Genomic DNA, 17,730 nt, shown 5'->3' on the forward strand with positions numbered 1-17,730 from the left:
GAATAATGTGTAAATACCCATCCTGATTCTAAGTGCGTTTTGTCGTCATTTTAAGCACAATATTAAAAGGTAGCTGCTGCTGTGGCAGATTTATTTCTCCTCACCATCCGTGATATAGCCAGTGATGTCACTACAGCTCTCAGAATGGATGGCAAGTATACACAAACATTTTGTAGAAACTTTACATTCGTCATAGACTTCCTTAAGAAGAGAAGCCTGGAAATTTCTTGTTATTAAACATGAACTTCCTTTTCATTTCTTTTTAGAGCTCATTGTTTCTGAAATGATTTATTGAGCAATAAAAAATGTGTCACTTATCAAATAAGTGAAAAACATAGTAGATTTACACCATACAATAATCGACTAAATGCTGTGGTAGGTGCATTTAAGTTTCCCCTGATGACAGACTGCTACGTCTCTATATTCTGTATATATTTCATGAACTTTAAACCCGTGGTACCTCACTTTTCCCTCTGAGCCCTAATAGTTCGGTGGCTCTGCCGCAGGATACAGAGTACAAGGGGCTGGGATCCAAGGGACAGTAGCAGGAAATACTCCCCCATCATCACTCAAGATAGGTAAGGGGTTAGTATCTAGAATTCATTTAAACACAGTTTTTAGTAAACACTCAGTCCACTGTTCTTGAAGATGGCATTAGTTCTCTTGATCTGAAAACATTTGGAGATGGTCTATTATTATACATCCTCCAGATGGAAATACCAGTTAACATGAAACCATACACATATGCTTCTTTGCATAATAAAAAGATGATAGTGGAAACTGAAAGAAGTGAGATTTACCAAATCCACTCCGGCTGTTTTAAATGCCACTATTAATAAAAGTAATTATGAACATTGAGAAACATTTGGTTAGTACTAAGCTGCCTGGCATGCCAGGATAACAATGAAAACAGAGACTGTGCCAAGAAGCAGAGGAAGGCCATTGCATCTATGGGAAAGTGGTTTTGTTATCATAGTGACCAGTGACTACTTTTCCCAACAGAATTTAAACATAAACACCAGAGCCTGTATTTGGACTCAGACATTTTGATGCCAAAGCTTAATTTCCTCACCACTACATTATAATGTGGCTTGAAGATAGCTAATGTTAAACTAAGCAAAGCACTGTGACTTTGGGAAGGAACTGAAAAATGGTAGTAAGGAGTGTCAAGACAGGAGGCTGAGGTAGAAGCGGATGCCTAGTATTCGGTCATTTCTGTAAAGGAATGCCAGATACAGCAACGTATTTATTGTCCTTACTTTTTAGGTTTAGAGACCATATTTCTGAGTGTTAGTCCATTTCATTTATCAGTCATTTAATTAATTCAGTTAATACACTCAGTACTGGCTTCATGTCAAATTTTCTAAAGGCAAGGGTAATTAATGAAGCAGACATGGTGGCATAGATTCTATGGTATAGAGAAGAAGATGAGTGTTCATTAAGCACTACCATTGTCTCAAATGTTTTTGATAAATACCCCTTATTTGATAAAATACCAGTAAAAAACTGTTCAGCATTCGTGAGAGAGATTTTTACATAGCAGGGAACTGAAAAAAGAGCAGAATCAGTAAAACAGAGACATCAATGGGAAAATGATCAGAAATGATAGTGGATGTCTGTTGTATTCTAACCTCCAGACAGTGAGCATTTACCAAAAAACTAATTGGGAACATGACTTAATAGTAGCTGAATTTTTTTAAATCCTCACTTGAGGATATTTTTTTCATTTTTTTCTTTTTAGAGAGAGTGGAGGTAAGGGAGGATAGGGAGAGGATAAGAGGGAGAGAGAGAGAGAGAGAGAGAGAGAGAGAGAGAGAGATGAAAGAAATACAGTGATTGGTAGCCTCCCCCACATGCCCAGACTGGGTGGAAATAAATCTGCAACTCAGGTATGTGCACTTGACCTGGAAATATCCCATGAAATATTCCATATCTAACTCAAGGGCTGCTAGATTGTTAACCTATAATCCATGACAGTGTGCTACTTAAACGGAAGTATGAATGAATGTTATTATGTTAAAATGTGTTAAACCATAAAGACAGCAGGAAAGCAAGAGTTAAAAGTAGGAGGAGGAAATAATTTAATAAGTCAATCAAAACCTGGGTTTAAAATAAGTTCCTTTTATACCTTTTGTTCCATCAAACAAAAGCGGCTGTTTAGGTCTCTAAAGTGAATTCGATCCATTTGCATTTATCTGCTTCTTAATACATTAAAATTTACTGTGCAAAGAATAAGCTTCTTTTTAAATCTGTAGATCACAGGTGTTCAAGAGATTTTGCCAGTTCCTCCACCTTCTTTGAATAAAGTTTCTCTAGATTTAAAATATGAAAATGAAATCAGCAGCTTTGCCTAACTCCTAGACTTATAAGATAAATGTAACTACATAATTTTTGAAGGCAAGAATTCCTATGATTTAAATAGCTATCACCTTGCTTTATATTTGTTTCATAGCTAATGAAATGCCATAGTTGTGAAAAACTTTCCTGTTGGTCAGGCAGTTGAGAACTGTGTTTATCATTATTAGCTAACCACAGCACAGAAAAATGAGTTTTTGTGCATATTTGTTGTCCCCTTCAATTTTGAACCTAAATAAATATTGCTTATGTAATTATCTAAGTATCTCCATAAATATATGACTTTTCCCAAAGCTGATTGCAAGGCCTTCTAGAACAAAGCACAAGTCCAAACACACTGTAAATACACAACAACATTCTATTTTATTTTGAGGTTATATTTGATAAATAATTAAACAAAATAATTTACATAGGTAAAGCCTGTAGTTGAGTAAAGCAATAAGTAAGTAGTGCTATGAATATTGCCTATATAATAGTTTTCAACCAATTTAGATTTAAAGAATACATCTGAATTTACTTTATTCATTCTTATAAAAATGTTCATAAATATATAAATATATCTTTATTTGGAAATGTGTATAGATTGATTTCAGGGTAAAACCTTATTTTCTTTTTTATCTTGTGTCACCACTAAAATGATCAAGATTTTTACACTAAATTAGTGATCTAGTAAATGGTAATAGTTACAACTGTTTTGTAATCAGAATCATATTTTGCAACCTTAGATTTCTTTTTTAGTCATAATTAATGCACTATAAAATGAAACCTACACCCTTAAAACCACATGGTGCACCTTTCTGTGTTAGACCACAGTGCCAGTTATTGATAATAAAATATGTAATTTTTTTTCTTACTTGATTTTTTCTAATGTGAAAAGGCCTTGCTTATTAAACCGGAGAGGAAAGAAGTTAAATATTCAGTGATGTGCTTCTACAGGTTGTTAATACTAATATATTTTTAATAGTTTCTCTATATAATTGTATTATAATTAATAGTAAACATATATTGAGTTATTAATACATACCAGACACGTGGCAGGTCAATTTACATGTTTACTCTCATATATAATTATGCTGACCCACTGAAGTTGATACAATTATTATTCCCATTTTACTGATGTGGAAAATAGAAAGGAGAAAAAAGAAGTGCAGAAATGGAGATGGACACACAGAGAGAGAAAACTAGTAATCCCAAAACTTTTCTAGACAGAGAACTTTCCCCCCTGGCATCAGTACAAGTTCTGAAAATCCACTGAAGAAACGAAGGTCAGTTTTTCCAATAAAGTGACAGCACAGCTTCTATTATATGATCTGGTCACTAAAAATAAGCAAGGATTCTGGTCTTTATTTTTAAAGAGTTACAATGCAATTTAAAGTTCTCAACTAACGCATGGCCTGATTTTACTGGTGTTTTCAAAGTTCAGTAGAACATCAGCACTGAAAATTATTATGCAAGATTCCCATGGAAGTGATAAAACTGACTGTATTTTAAGAGGTGGATAAAAATGTCTTCAGGAACTGGAGACATTTCTGATGTGAAGAGAATGAATAAAAAGTATTACAGTCCCCACTCATATTTCTGGTTTGAATAACTGATTAATATTTCTTTTACTCTAAAGGGGAGGTGGAGAGAAGGAGAAAAGGAGCGATAGTGAAATTTTTTATTTACTTGCCAGGCTCTGTGATGTGTGTGTGTGTGTGTATGTGTGTGTGTGTGTTTATTTTATCATTATAAAAATTCCAGAGGTGGATACAATTATGATTTCCAACCACATGTGAAAACTGATTTAGACGAGTTGTAACATGTGTAGAAAGGCACAGAGCTAGTAGATGATTTACCTATATTTCAGATAAGATAGTAACTGGCAGGCTCTATACCTGTAACAAAAACAAAACAGGTTAACTAACTTTGACCCTGTAGAGGTGGTAGTGCCACAGGGACTAACAAGTAGGATTTTAACTGGGTGGTCAATTTGTTCTGAGCTGTAAAGTATCAATTGAAATATAAATGTGTAAATTATGCAAAATACTAGTATTTTCCTCATTAAAAACACAGATGAAGATGACACGCATACATCAAAAGTTGGAAATTCTTAATCTATGGGTTATATCTGCTCTTCATATTAAGTATCATTTTGAAATTGAGAAGTTTTGTTCCACAATATGTGTTTTTAAAATTAATTTAACTGATATGTTTTCTTGAAAGAATTTTTCTTAAAATCTATTACTCTAATGCTTAAAAAGCAAAATAGATGAGGCAACCCAGGGCTTGTATTCCTGTGCAGAAATAAATGAAAGGTCCTCCCTGTCCCTCTGGGTGAAGCATAGACTCTAGCTTTTATCACAGTTTCTCCCTTAACTATCGTGTCCTCACTTTAAACCCAAGCTTGTATTTCCTGTGCCCATGCCGACTTCACTCATAAACTCATGGCATCTCTAGACATTTGACTTCTATTCTGGGCCAGTAGACTAGAATCAGAAAATGAAAATCTGAAACTCAAAGAAACTAAGTTAATCTAAAACAAGATTTTTATTTATTTATTTATTTTTAGGAATGGGGAGTAATTAAATCTGTTCATTTTACTTTTATTTCAATTTTTTAAAAAGTCCACTTAAATGTTTGTAAATTCAAAACATAAATGTGCCAAATGAGACTTTAAAGACTCTAGGTACAGATTTCTGGTGGAAAATATGTTTAAGCAAATAAGTTAGTCAAGAAAATCCTATCTAATAAAAGACAAAAGGGTAATTAACCATACCTCCGCTACACTACCCATTGGCTAATCAGTGAGATATGCAAATTAACTGCCAACAAAGATGGCAGCCGGTAGCCACACAGCTGAAGCGAGCAGGAGGTTTGCTTGCTCCAGTGATGGAGGAAGCCAAGGTTCCCCGCCTGCCACGGTCCGGCTCTAAGCTCCGAAAGAAACAGCTCCGAAAGCAACAAAGTTTCACTTATAGAAGCTAAACAAACCCCAGATACCTGCTTTCAGCCAGCTGCGGCCTCAGAACTGGAGCGAGCAGGACGGCAACAAAGTTTCAATTATAGAAGGTAAATAAATCCCAGAATTAAAAAAAAAAAAAAAAAAAGGAGAGGCTGGGAGCTTCAGTCGCCGGCCAGCCTGAAAACGGCCTTCAGCCCCTCACCCAGAATGGCCAGGCACCCCAGTGGGGACTCCCACCCTGAAGGGGGTGTGGCCAGCCTGAAAACAGCCATCAGCCCCTCATCCAGGCTGGCCAGGCACCCCAGTGGGGACCCCCACCCTGAAGGGGGTGTGACCAGCTGCAAACAGCCATCAGCCCCTCACCCAGGCTGGCCAGGCACCCCAGTGGGGACCCCCACCCTGATCTGGGACACCCTTCAGGGCAAACCAGCCAGCCCCCACCCGTGCACCAGGCCTCTATCCTATATAGTAAAAGGGTAATATGCAAACTGACCCTAACAGTAGAAGGACTGGGAATGACTGGTCACTATGACACACACTAACCACCAGGGGGCAGACGCTCAATGCAGGAGCTGCCCCCTGGTGGTCAGTGCGTTCCCACATGGGGGAGCTCTGCTCAGCCACAAGCCAGGCTGATGGCTGCCAGTACAGCAATGGTGGTGGGAGCCTCTCCTGCTTCCTCAGCAGCGCTAAGGATGTCTGACTGCAGCTTAGGCCTGCTCACCGCTGGCAAGTGGACATCCCCCAAGGGGTGCTTGGCTGCCAGAGGGATGTCTGATTGCCAACTTAGGCCCAATCCCCCAGGGAGCAGGCCTAAGCCAGCAGGTGGTCATCACCCATGGGGTCCCAGACTGCGAGAGGGCACAGGCCGGGCTGAGGGAACCCCTCCCCCAGAGTGCACAAATTTTTGTGCACCGAGCCTCTAGTATTTATATAATTAGTGAGAAATAAAATAATAAATGTTTCTTTTTTGGGACAGAAGTAACCCAGGATGAAACAGATAATGTTTACAGTAGCTGTTTTCCTTTGGACACTGATGACTATTGATATTAAAGATTTTTCTTTGTTTTCTTAATTTCTACACCATGGATTTGTATTACAGTATAATCACGGAGTGTATTATTTCTAAAAAGTAAAGGATGCTTTTGTATATAACGTATCTTGTAAATATCCTTTATAAGATTCTCATATCCTTTGTAAAAGTTAGTGTCCATGGTATGTTGACTTTATTCACAAAAAAAGAAAACCTCAGAATCCCTAGACATCCACCCAGCTGTTTCTAGCTTCTGTTTTATTTACACTGATTTATCTAGCATGGCATATAATTAGTTCTTTGGGTTATCAAATAAAGACTGACTATATTTGATTATGATTCAAAAGACATTGTTTATATTGTCATTATGAAGGTGGGTTCGGGCCAAGGTGCATTTCAACTCCCTTTCACTGAGAAAATCATATAGAAAAATTGGTATGTAATTTTCCCCAAATCACTATAAATTATTTGCTATTTGTTTAATGAAAATTTTATTAAAATAATTTATATTTAAAATGCATATGGTATATGTTGTATAGTTTCATCTACTTGTAATATTACACACGGTATATATTTGTGGAAGAGCAAAAGAAAGGGACATTGTGGGAGGTACAGATGACAGATTTATTTTCCTCTAGGACCAAGGTTTTAATAAATAGCATCACTTTAGACAGTATAATGTTTCACAAAATCTAAGATGAAATGCCTGTTTATTGTTCTCTGCCACAGTATTCTAGACTATTTGCCAAACCTTAAATTGCTCCTTTGGTTTTTAATATTTTTCCTTTCAGTCTCTGACAAAATACCCCCCAATTTCAAAGTAACTGAAGTTTGTTTTATTTTAAAAACGGGCCGAGGCATATATGAAAACATGATTTGCACACACATGTTTAGGAAAAAAATTCAACTACATTTAGCCCAGAATTCTAATTTCAGTAGAATATTTTATGCAAATTATAAAGATGAGACCAAAATTTTCTTTATAATTTTCCACACAGTGTTTCACTAAAAAGTCACAAGATAGTGTAGGAGTCATAAAAGTATTTAATTTATATCTCAACACCTGCCTTTTTTTGGGGGGCAATGGGGTCTACCCAGCACACATGCTAAGCATTCCCTAATTGCTCATGCCAACTACATGGTGACAGAAGTGCTGACATTAATTGCTTTAACCTAACTCAGCTATTCTAAAAGTCAGATGAAGACTAGATAAAAGTATGTAAAGACTCTATGGAAGCAGTAAACTGCAAACTATTGTAATAAATTAATTAAAATGTGCCAGTAACTTAAAACAGTGGGCTGTTAGAATTTTGAAGTATGATTATTCTTGTGCATTTTGGAATGAGACAAGTTCACAAATTTTTTATTAGACAATTTGTGGATTTTTACCCTCAATATTATTCCTGCTTATGAGAGAAACAATACTAGTTTTTAACTGAAAAATAATGTGCTTTATAAATTACATGGAAAACTAATATAAATTCAATTCCTTGGCATGATGAATATAAGGGTAGGATATGCCTCCTTTCTCAAATTCTGCTATTGCTGCTTGTGTTCTTTTTTAATATTTAATTCCTCCAAAGACATCCATATGGTGAACAAGCTAAGGGAGCTAAGATCCTCCACAGGCGCTGCTTCCTCACACATCCCAATCAATCCCTATGTGGAATGTTTTCTAAAAGAACGATGTTAAGATTTTAGCTCATCAGTTACTTCCACACATTAGGGTACATCTAAGACTGATTATATCAAAAATTGTTTTTTGTAATAGGAAGTATCTGCTGCCGAAGTGCAATGACACTCTGTCTGGATTTAGGCAAAATTCATGAATAGTCCAGAAGCAGGGACACTCGTAGATAGGATCACCTTTATGATGAAATGCTGACTGGAGATGGTAATGTTGCATGTGAAAAGCAGGAAATGGTGGGCACACCTTCCATTTGGTCAGAATTATTTACAAGCATCAGGAAAAAGCTGCTTCTAGGGGATGCGAAGTTCTGTCTAGGACAGATCCCAGATTCATTATTCTGCATTTTGCACAATGGACGCCCTGGATGTAACTTTATGTTAACCTTCATGTAAACCAGTTTCTCTGACATGCAGGGCATGTGTGCCCCAATTCATGTGCTAAAAGGCCAAAGAAACTTCCCATATACAAGCTGACAGTTAGGGAAGTGACTGTGGGCTAGTTTGCAAGTATATGGTTATTTACACGAAAGTAACGAAACTAGCTCTCCTTGACCTGTTACATCTGTAGTGCAAATAAGAGAGTGCCCTCGAGACCGGACATTTTTTTCTTTTTGCTTTTTAAAGCCTAGTTTCTATAGCCTCATGCCCACAGAAAATTGCAAGAAAAAATATTCACAGCATCATTCACGGTGGCTAAGACATGGAAACAACCAAAATGCCCTTCAATAGATGAATGCATAAAGATGTGATACATACATCAATGGAAACTACTCGGCCATAAGAAAAGATGAAATACTGCCATTTGCAGCAATGTGAATGGATCTTGAGAATATTATGCTACGCAAAATAAGACATAAAAAATTAAGAACCATAGGATTTTATTCACATATGGGATATGAAACTGAAAGCAGCCAAGTGAACAAACAGGAAAAACCAACAGAAACTCAACAGACACAGACAACCGTATGGTGGTTACCAGAGAGAAGGGAGTTGGAGGAGGTAATAAAGGGTAAAGGGGGTCAACTATATGACTGCAGATGATGTGTCATAGGAGTGTACACTTGAAACCTATGTGATTTTATTATCACCTAATAAATTTAATAAAAAAGCATCTACAGTCAAGCTTGACTGACAATTTGAAACAATTAACATCACGAACAATAGACAGATTTCTTACTCCTACTCACTAAGCAAAGCATTCGAAGTTATTGGAACTGTTTGAAAGAGAGTGAGGACTGAAGAACCTGCAGGTGTTACACACAGGAGCAGGGAGCACTGCAGTCATCATACCGCTCTAATTCCAACCTAAGCAAACTCCCAACAGTTGCAGGGGAAGGTAGTGGTGACTGACTTTAAAGAGAAAGGTTCTTAAATACAGCCTTGAGTCACAAACCGTTGCAAAGATTAGTAGGCAGTTTTTGACCTCATAGTTAAACCTCTATGGGTGAGTCTGAAATTAGGCTTCTGTTTAGCTGTTTCTTGGAGCCCTTCAAACCTGTGTGGCTGAGATTTGCAACAAGGTGGCATTGCCATTTGCAGAAGAAAAAGTTATGCCAGCTGCTTTGGAATTGGTAAGGGATCTATTTGAAACAGAAGCAAGGCCAGGAAATGACTGAGAGGGAAAAAACATACAATCTGCTTTAGGAGACATGCTTTTCATGTCACATAAATGGGATTTGCTTTTCCCAGAGTTGTCTTTTTGAATTCCTTCTTGAAATAGCAGCAATACTGAATTCTGATGAAACAACACCTGTTTCAACCCCAGGGCAGGCTTTTGGGCAGTAATCCTTTTGGATAGCGATGCATTCAAATCTGCTAAATAATTAGTGAGTTGATTTTCATTCCTATGGGCAATGCTAACTGTTCTCTGATTTGAATTGTATTATAAGATAACTCTAGAAATACAGTTTCTAACAAATGGGATTCACATTTAAAAATACAATTTTCTTTTAAAGTATTTTTAAAGTAATATTTAATTTTATACTTCTTGTGTAATTAAAACTTTACAAATCCACGTGTAATGTAGCAATCTCATAATGTGCTGCACAGTGTTAGCTTAATCATGGCAAAAATAAAAATACAATCTAGGTGTCTTCTCAAATCTAGCAATGCATATTTTGTATAGTTTGAACCTTTCTCTCTCCATCCCTTCTCCTCCCTCCCTCACTCTCCCTCTCCATCTTTTTCCTTCTCCCCCTCCCTTCCTCACTGTGCCTTCTGTCTCCCTCTGTCTCTCTCTACCCCTGAGATTGCACTGCATCTGTGTGTTCAGATACCCATATGTATCAAGTAATACTATTGATTTTCTCTTCTCTTCTCAACAGAGCTACTGTATCCATACAACCTAATAAAAATTTGATTAAGGAAAGAATATAAGATAATATTAGCACATAACAAGAGGGCATGGTATACCAACATAGGAACACAAGCAACGAAGTCTATGCTACAGTCAGCTAGAGAAGGTTCCAAAAGGCCCAACAAAATTCTGAGCTACTAGTAAAATTATCTTTAAAGACATTTTAGCTCAAAGTAAAATACCAAATGCTTTTGTTTTAACGTCCAATATCGCTTTTCCTCCGAATCTTTTAATCTTTCAAATATTTTTCTTTAAGTAGAGGACAAAAATGTAATAATGAAACAGAGGAAATGGAAAAATATAGTCTATTTTTATATCATACTAGAGTCCCAGTGCATGAATTTGTGCATGGGTGGGGTCCAGCTTCCCACCCAATGGGGGCCAATTGACACTGGCCTGGTAGGGGGAGAGGGACCATGGGAGGTTGGCCGGCCAGCCCTGCCCCCCGTCAGGGTGGGGGAAGCAATTGGGGGCCGGGCCGACCGGGGGGATGGGCTGTGGGAGGTTGGGGGCCGATCAGGGCCTGAATGGGCCAGCTGGCCATTGCAGTGCACATCATAGTAACAGGTTTTTCTGGTCGTTTCAGTCATCCCGGTTGTTCTGTCATTCTGGTCGCTTGAGATATATATATATATATATATATATATATATATATATATATATATAATCTCAAAGAGACATCTCACACTTTTTGATTTATGACGGCTAAAAAATAAAGTTACCCTAAATCTCAGGTATTGTTTGATAGAAGAAAGGCATAAATATATTGTTAAATCCACATCATTTTTTTCATCAAAATGTATTCCAAGCTTATGTCATAAATTTTTAAAATATCAAAAGTAAACATTGTGTTTATATAATAATAATAAAAGAAAAAGAGATGTTTGATAGGGCACTTGGAGAGAAAGGCAGTTATCTACTGGAAACAAAATTAGTCTGTAGATAAAAACATCTGGGAACAAGTTTGTCATAACAGTTTTTGATGACAACTATTTGAAATTTATGAATCAAAACAATGCAGATTAATCTTTTGTCTCATAAAATTTTAATAAGCATTACTTTCACTGGTAGTTTAATAAAACTTACACCAAAAGTAAAAATATTGTTCTGGAAACATTTCAGCCATTTTACACAAAGTTATAATTTAATTAATCCATAGGGATGGAGAAATAAATCCTGTCTGTTATAATTTTTTAACTTTATTAATATAAGCATGCAAAAGAACTAAATAAATATATTAAAATGTTAAAGTCATTTACTCATTTTGTATTTGTGTGTTATATTCCCAAATTGTTAATTAGAGTATAATCAGGGTTTATGGATGTTTAGAAATAGGCCAAGATGAGATGAACAAAATCCTAATAGGAATTATAAACACTAAGGCAGTGTTTACCTATGGGATCTAGTTTAATGTGGGCAAAGAATTTTGTTAAGTACAAGAAAAAATAAACAATTTTCATAGATACCTAAAATTCAGGATAATAACTACAATACGTAGTTTAATGATAGATTCATCAAAAACTTCAAAGTAATTGTAATTTAATAATGGGTCCAACTTAACATAACTTCTGGTAGTTATAAAAATATAAACTTCATCTTTTATTTGTTCCTACTGTGGGATATTTTAAAATATTCAATTTTAAATCATTCAAAATGAATACAAAATTGTCTCATGGTTATGGAGTATAAATAATCCTATTCTGTTAGTTTGTTTCATTTAGAAAACTTATGTAAATCAGGTGTGCAGTAATCACCTTGAATTTACATGCTTAAAAACTCAATATTCTCAATACATTAAATAATTTAAAGATTAAAAATAAGCAAACATTTTCTAAGAGAGAAATAATCATAGTGTTATCTATGTTTTCATAAATCTATATAAATAGTAAGAATCAAATGTATGTAATTAATTGTGTGATTGAGATTATAAATTACAGAAATAATGTCTTTAAAAATTAATAACTTTTGATGGCTTTATTATGACTGATATTATAGAGTATATTTACTAGCAACAATCAACTTTGCCATAAGCATTATAGCTATTGATATTTTTATCTATTTTTACCATTGTTAAATAAAGAATAGCAATCAATGGGCCAGTGTGTTAGGAATTAATCCTTATTTTCTTGTTAAAGAAGAATATTAATCTAATCCATCAAATTAATTTTTACTCATTTCCATATATATATTTTAACTTATTTAACTTTCATTGGAAACTATGACTTAATATGTGGAAATGATTACAATAAAAACAAATACAATTTCAAAATCTGAATAAAAATAGTTGGCAGTTACATAAAATCTCTAAGAACCACATCACATGTGGATATGTACATATTTAATAATATAACTAATTCTATCTATATCTTCCCCAAAAGTTCTTACCACAGAAATGTATTTTTAAAATGTATAGTCTATATCCAATAACCCAAATGTAAGATATTTATTAGACTCCTCTATATTTTGTAAAAAAGAGAGTCAGGAGCCCTATACTTTCTCCCTCTGGTGTGACTCATCAGTAAAAATTGTTTTGTTTAGTCCTTTATAAGAACCTGGATTAAATGGCCAACTGATTTGTAAAATGATGCTCACTTCTGTAGCTATTAGGGAAATGCAAATCAAAATTGCAATAATGAGATACCAACCTTACCTGTTAGAATGGCCTATTCTAATAACTTCATATATATTTTGTGTTTATGTATAGTCATGTGATATATTATACATAATATTCTGAGTATTATATATTATTTGTACCATTTCATTTTCTCAACATAACTGTTTGAAATGTGTCCATTTATTTATTTATTTAAATTTTTTATTGATTAAGTTATTACATATGTATCCTTATCCTCACATTCCCCCCACCCCCCCTACTCATGCCCTCATCCCCCTGTTGTCTGTGTCCATTGGTTAGGCCTATATGCTTGCATATAAGTCCTTTGGTTGATCTCTCCTCTTTACCCGCACCCTCCCCTGCCTTCCCTCTGAGGTTTGATGGTCTGATCGATGCTTCTCTGTCTCTGGATCTGTTTTTGTTCATCAGTTTATGTTGTTCATTATATTTCATAAATGAGTGAGATCATGTGATATTTATCTTTCTCTGACTGGCTTATTTCACTTAGCATCATGCTCTCCAGTTCCATCCATGCTGTTGCAAATGGTAAGAACTCCTTTTTAACCGCAGCATAGTATTCCATTGTGTAGATGCACCACAGTTTTATAATCCACTCACCTGGTGATGGGCACCTAGGCTGTTTCCAAATCTTAGCTATAGTGAATTGTGCTGCTATGAACATAGGGGTGCATATATCCTTTCTGATTGGTGTTTCTAGTTTCTTGGGATATATTCCTAGAAGTGGGATCACTGGGTCAAATGGGAATTCCATTTTTAGTTTTTTGAGGAAACTCCATACTGTTCTCCACAGTGGCTGCACCAGTCTGCATTTCCACCAGCAGTGCATGAGGGTTCCTTTTTCTCCACATCCTTGCCAGCACTTGTCATTTGTTGATTTGTTGATGACAGTAATTCTGACAGATGTGAGATGGTACCGCATTGTTGTTTTGATTTTCATCTACCGGATGATTAGTGACTTTGAACATGTTTTCATATGTCTTTTGGCCTTTCTTCTGTCTTCTTTCGAAAAGTATCTATTAGGTCCATTGCCCATTTTTTGATTGGGTTGTTTGTCTTCCTTTTGTTAAGTTGTATGAATTTCCTGTAAGAATAAAGTAGGTGGGATCTCAATACCAGATATCAAGCTATATTACAAAGCCACTGTTCTCAAAACTGCCTGGTACTGGCACAAGAACAGACATATAGATCAATGGAATAGAATAGAGAGCCCAGAAATCGACCTAAACCACTATGCTCAATTAGTATTCGACAAAGGAGACATGAACATACAATGGAGTCAAGACAGCCTCTTCAGTAAATGGTGTTGGGAAAATTGGACAGATACATGCAAAAAAATGAAACTAGACCACCAACTTACAGCATACACAAAAATAAACTCAAAATGGATAAAGGACTTAAACATAGGACAGGAAACCATAAGAATACTAGAGGAATCCACAGGCAGCAAAATCTCAGACATACGCTGAAGCAATTTCTTCACTGATACTGCTCCTAGGGCAATGGAAACTAAAGAGAAAATAATAAAATGGGACTACATCAAAATAAAAAGCTTTTGCTCAGCAAAGGAAACCATCAAAAAAACAACAAGAAAGCCCACTGCATGGGAGAACATATTTGCAAATGTTATCACCAATGAGGGTTTAATCTCCATTTATTTATGTTAGCAGTGTATCTTACTACTGAGCAGGTTTAATGTCCTTTTTCTGAATATTAAATAAATGCCACAATTTAAAATATTTAGATATTATATTGTACTTCATAAGAACCAATTGTACATTCTAGGAGTAAAAATTGACTATAATAAAATTCCGAACATATTTTTATTTTAAAGTATTTAGGATAGGGAGGATTTAATAGTGCATACACCATAGTATCTCTCAAGCACACTCTTGCAGTATATCAAGTTTCTAATTGTTAAGGGAGGCTAAATAAGAAATAAGCTAACAGTTTTAAATGGGTATAAAATTCCATGTAGATATCAAGTTTAAATATGAATCATTGATGTGTGTCTTCTTTTGATTTTTGTAATTAACTTTTAGCTTTTGAAGTTATTTGGCATTTAAGTCCATAGAGTATAAAATTATGCATTAAGTTAAAGATAGACCCATATTTAGCACAAACAAGGTCAGAAGATCAGCAGGATTAGAGACAAATGTTAATTTCAAATGTATAAACTCAGCTTTATTGGTGCTTTTAAACCAAACAGCACATTTGTTCCTAATCAAAGGCTTTAATCATCAGAGACTATAAGATGTTTTTTAATTCTGCCTCTCATATGGGACAGAGAAACATTTCTTGTCACAGAGTTTGCGCAAAAATCTCCAGATGAATCTAAAATAGAAACATAGACACACTATGGAGGTTTTTTGTTTTGTTTAGTTTTTCATATTTTATTATTGATTTCAGAGAGAAAGGGAGAGAGAGAGAAACATCAAAGATGAGGGAAAACCATTGATTGGCTGCCTCCTGCATGCCCCCCACTGGGGACCAAGCCCACAACCCAGCCATGCGCCCTTGACCAGAATCAAATCTGAAACCCTTCAGTCCACAGGCCGGCACTCTATCCAATGAGCCAAACTGGTCAGGGCCACTATGGAGTTTTGATGAAAACTTTACCTCTTTTTGAAGTGAGTAGCATTAGGAACTGAGAAAAAGAAGTTAGACCAATAGTTTTGAATCTATTCTTTTTCTGCAGTAAGAGAAAGAAGACGGTTCCAGTGTGAAAGGTCCTTTCTGTTCATTCGGTGGTAATAAGGTGTCTTGATGTGTATTCAAAGTGAGCAACACATTGCACAAATAGGGATGGAATGAGACAACCTGAGGCCCTAGCCCCAGGTGAGTTTTCTATGGTGATCTTTCTGGTAACATTTTCTAATAAGCTTTCATAGCTTGAGAAGTATTGAAAGGACATTTCTCCATTATCAATCCATTTGACTAGCTTCATTATTGAATTTTATTATCATACCTTTTACCTATCTAATTATCAGACAACTGGTTAAATTTGCAGTTGAAATACTGGATGTCATTTTACTTTCACCATATTACTTAGGTCAAAGTCTTTAGATGTTCTTTATTTTGACTGATATTATAGAGTCATATGTCAAAATATTGGAGAGTAAAAATGCAAGTCAGAAACCATTTTACATGCATTATCTTATTTAACCATCTAAATATCCATATAAAATGTGTTATTTTTTTTGCTATAAGAAAGGATATTTGTTCAAGGTAAGACAGCTTCAAAAGGTAGACAGTTGGTGCTCTTGATTGTCAATGCCCTGAATTTTTGTAAGTGTGATCATTACTGCTCCATCGTACTCTTCCTGCATGCTTCACCTTCTGACTTCCCTGGCATCTTCCTTTCCTATAAATTTTGTAATTTTTCAAAAATACTTTCAGAAACACCTTGAGCCAAGTAGTGTTCCCCAGTGAGCCAATGCTCTTATCATAAAAAAATTCATTTTAAAATTATCTTTTAGGAACAAAGATAATTATAATGGATTTCAATAGGGCTGATATCTTGACTGAGATTGAGAAACTTCAGAATGGCACTACAAAGAAAGCCTCCAGAAACATGCTTCACTTAGCAGCTACATTTCCAATTTCCTTCTCAAGTATTTACATTTATGAATCTTGCAGAAAACAATAACCCTGCTCACATTTTCAGTGAGTTTTTTTATTCATTAGTTACAATCAGTGAACAATGTTTTATGGTTTCATCAACCACTTCCATTTTTTTAATAAATGGAAAACTGTACAAATGAGCAAACAGATAAATATAAATTACACCAGAAGAAGTAATATATTAAAGAATAATCATGGATCAATAACACAAGGAATGCTCAAGGCTGCCCAGTGAGTTTAGCTGAATATGTTAGTAAATAATGAACATATAATCACTTTTATATGCTTAATAAGAGAAACGCATTCTGGAAAGTAAGATTATGCTTTGAGTTTTCTGCTGTTAGCTTTGTAGAAAAGTCATGTTTGGGGGAACCTTTCTTGTTTTTGACACCAAAAATGTATATATTCTTAATCTTAAAATTTGATTGGTTTAGAATTTTTCTTATTTCATATATATATGAAATTTGTTCTCTAATTAAAAATTGCAGTGCTCCATAAGATTGTCTTTTTACTGAGACAATATTCTTTTGACATGAGAGAAATTTATTTATTGTTAAATTGTTTAAAAAACACTTATTCATTCTAAATTACAAATATTGACCAATATTTTTTTATATATATATTTTATTGATTTTTTACAGAGAGGAAGGGAGAGGGATAGAGAGTCAGAAACATCTATGAGAAAGAAACATCGATCAGCTGCCTCCTGCACACTCCCCACTGAGTATGTGCCCGCAACCAAGGTACATGCCCTTGACTGGAATCGAACCTGGGACCCTTGAGTCTGCAGGCTGATGCTCTATCAACTGAGCCAAACCGGCCAGGGCTTGACCAATATTTTTAACATTTTTTCCAGAAATTAAATATTTACTACATTTAAATATAGACCACCAAACTAATTATATGTATCCATGACAAAACTCTAACTTCTAGAATTTAATTTTTAAAGTTAAAAATTATTAATTGAGAACATATATTTGTGTCACTGATATAAGCAATAAAGCCTAGACTATAAATTACAAATATGTGAAATTCAATACAAGTAATATTAAGAATATGCCACATTCAATACAAAATGAAATAGTAATAATAATCTA

This window comes from Myotis nattereri (assembly GCF_964212035.1).
Source record: "Myotis nattereri genome assembly, chromosome: 5".
Classification (NCBI taxonomy): Eukaryota; Metazoa; Chordata; class Mammalia; order Chiroptera; family Vespertilionidae; genus Myotis; species Myotis nattereri.